Source organism: Hyposmocoma kahamanoa, unplaced genomic scaffold (genome assembly GCF_003589595.1).
Source record: "Hyposmocoma kahamanoa isolate Upper Pololo Valley unplaced genomic scaffold, ASM358959v1 102, whole genome shotgun sequence".
NCBI classification, from domain to species: domain Eukaryota; kingdom Metazoa; phylum Arthropoda; class Insecta; order Lepidoptera; family Cosmopterigidae; genus Hyposmocoma; species Hyposmocoma kahamanoa.
This window is the reverse complement of record NW_020653337.1, coordinates 3,750,117-3,753,847: the sequence shown is the minus strand read 5'-3', so window position 1 is coordinate 3,753,847 and position 3,731 is coordinate 3,750,117.

Sequence of the window (3,731 nt, the reverse complement as noted above, 5' to 3'; positions counted from 1 at the left end):
GAAGAAATACGGGTTGTATGTGCTCGGAAACAGGCAGGGAACTCCATTCTTTGGCTGTGTGTATAGACGATGACGAAAAGCGATTTAGTATGCCTGAATAGAATATCGCAGGGATGAACGAGCTGGTGGGACATTTTGGTTTCACTATAGTTTTAAAGCAGTAGAGTTCCTCGGGAAAGAGTTCGTCCAAGAAAGCACCGTCACCTCTTTCTGCCGCCAAGCAGTAATGTGAGTGTTAACTGTGTTCCGGTTTGGAAAGGTAAGCATGCTGGTGAAATTGCAGGCACATGGGACTTGTCAACATCATGTTAACATAAAATATATTTTTTCCCGAAGGGTCCAAACAAAAACTATTAATGGTTCAACTTAAAAAAAAATAAATCTTTTTTCTTATACTTTTCACATGATCTTATAATTAATTCACTTTCAATAATATTAGGGGTTAAAGTATGAAATTGCCGTTTTATTGCAATAGGTTCTTTGAATTTTCATAGAATCTTCATGGTTTGAGGTTTTCGAATGAAACTTTTTTCAAATGGTTTCTGTGATTTTTTTTTTTAATTTGAAACATTTGAATATCGACTTTCAATTGTTTTTGTTATTCAATTTAGACAAGAAAGATGGATACTGCGAAAATTCGAGTGATTTTTGAATACGAGTTCCGACGCGGAACTAACGCGGCAGAAACAGCCCGCAATATCAATGCTGCGTTTGGAGAGGGGTCTAACTAATGAACGCACCGTGCGATTTTGGTTTAAACGCTTTCGTGATGGAAATTTCGACTTAAAGAACGAGCCACGAGGAAGACCGCCCACACAGGTGAATAACGATGAATTAAGAGAGATAGTGGAAGCCGATCCTAGTCAAACTACCCAGGAATTAGCGGCATGGTTTAACGTTACCTTACCCACAATATTGACTCACTTGCGTCAAATCAATAAAATAAAAAAATACGAAAAATGGGTGCCTCATGATTTGACTGATCTGCAGAAAGAAACGCGTGTTGAAACTTGTGTTGCCTTGTTGAACCGGTACAGAAATGAAGGAATATTGGATCGAATTGTAACATGTGATGAAAAGTGGATTCTTTATGATAACCGGAAAAGAAAAATGCAATGGCTGACCCCAGGTCAAATGCCACAACAGTGTCCTAAAGCAAAACTTACCAATAAAAAGGTAATGGTAACTGTTTGGTGGTCTCAGCATGGTGTTATTCACTATAGTTTTCTCCGATCTGGTCAAGCAATAACGGCAGATGTCTATTGTGCCGAACTCCGAACCATGTTGACAAAACTAGCAGTAAAACAGCCCCGACTCATGAATCGATTTTCACCATTATTGCTCCACGACAACGCGAGACCTCACACAGCACGAGAAACCATTTTGACCCTTCAGGAACTGCAGTTAGAAACCATTCGTCATCCTCCGTATTCACCAGACCTTGCTCCAACGGACTACCATTTTTTTCGTGATTTGGACAATTATCTACGTGACAAGAAGTTTTCTTCCCAGGAGGCAGTACAAAATGCTTTCACACAGTTTGTGCAGTCTAGATCGTCGGAGTTCTATCGCAAAGGCATTAATAACCTTCCCATTAGATGGCAGCAATGTATAGCTAATAATGGCAACTATTTTGATTAAATAAATTTGTTAAAAATTTAAAAAATAAACAATTTAGATTTTCAGTACAAATCGGCAATTTCATACTTTAACCCCTATTATTTTATAACGATGTTATAATTATAATCCGTTTATGCGTTCAATTGTCAACTCAAAGAGCACATTCTAAATCTACAAAACACGTCTGGAACAATTTTATTTGTGTAATGCGCCTCAAAATACAAAATTAAAAAGAAAAAGCAGAGTGAATCTTTGTTGGGACATTAGCTGAAATTTGTGTTATGTTTCCTATTTAATTATATTGTTTCATGTTTAAGTTTTCATTTAACTCGCGTCCACGTTTGTTTTTATTTTATTCATATATTTTTATTTCTTTTAATCGGCATTTTCGAAAAGGGTCCACTGAAAACCAGCGCTGAGGCCCTGCCGCAGTATTAGCTGAGTTGGGTCCTTTTCAGTGCAATAATACACTTTTAATACTAATTATTAATATTCTACTCCACGTGTATTGTGCTGAATAAATTACTTCTATTTCTTTCTTTCTTTCTATAATTTGAATTAAATTAAGTTATGTTTATTTCTTGTCACAATTGTTATTTTATAAGAAATATGTTTGTTGGAACTTAAATAAGGGTTCATTATGATTATATCTATTTTAGACTCTATTATTATCGTATTTATTTTAAACTCTATTATTATTATTATTATAAAATTAATTATTACGTCGTGTGAAACTAGTGTTTTTAATAATGAGTCAGATTTGTGGATATTCTTCTTTTTTGAAAGACTACGTCTTCTACAGTTAGGTATGACTACAATGCGAGAAGGACGGTATCAAAAACAATCAAATTCTGTACAATGTTTTTATAGGAAAAATTATTTATAATTATAGCCACTGTTGTAGCAAAAGGTGGTGTAATAAGATCACACCTGCCGAATGAGAACTTTTCAGTAGAGAAGTCTTTAACTTTATGAACCAAATTAATTGGAAAGATAAAACTTTCCAATGAATTTGGTTAAAAAAAGCATAAAAAGGAGAGTTATAAACTTTCACAATACATAATTTGTTTCATGTAGATCGTGTTATTTTTATAACTTATACATATCTGCAAAATGACAGTTTTTTAGGAGAGATTCTGAAAAGATGTCATTTTGTAGATATGACCTAATTACACCAAGAGTGCAATAATCTTAATAACTAGTATATAAACAACATTAACTAAATAAAATATCGCCTTCACGTTTAATTTACAAATAACGTTAAAAATATTACACTTACCGAAATTAATATACAATGTTAACAAACTAGCACTTAGTAACATCATTTTGAAACTCCACCTATAGTTTTAAGGATTTCCTAAAGTCAGAGATAAATCTTTATAATTATTTATATCTTTATTATTATTTTTTGGTTTTGATTAGTATACCACGCCTCATTAGAACTTTAGTACCGCAGAAAGAGAATTCAGAACGCTAAGTGTGTTGAAAATAATTCCAGTTGACTTTATATTATTGCACGCAGTCTATGCAAGCAAACACTTTATACGGGGTGTACAAGAAGTCGATGCTAAATCTCAAGAAGCTTAGTCTGTACCAAAAAATACACAACAATAATATCCACTCAACTGCCTCCGTGGCCAAACGGTTACTGTGGTCTGCCACGCAGAGAACCCAGGTTCGATTCCCGGTCTGGGAGAAATATTTGTATGTTCTACATTTATTTATCTCTTAAGTTTGGGTGTGATTTGTGGTTGTCTATGTGTATGTCCATGGCACCTGCGATACCGGATTTGCTTAGTGCGGAGCTATGGGTGTGTAAAAAATAAAAGAACAAGAGAATAATATCTCAAAACAATAATCCATTCCACACACGCTACGTAGCTATTATAAGAAAAAGATTTTAATATTGAGTGTAATGAATATTATCATGTTTCACTATAATGATATTGATTTATTTTCTGTGAAAGTACTTCACTAGTTTGTTATAATTATTAATAATAAAGATCAAACACAAAGAAAAATTCATTCGACCTGACAGGACTTGAATCTTCGTCTGTGCCACACCAGGGCGGACTAAATATCCGATAAAACTAAATGTAAATATCTCTAAT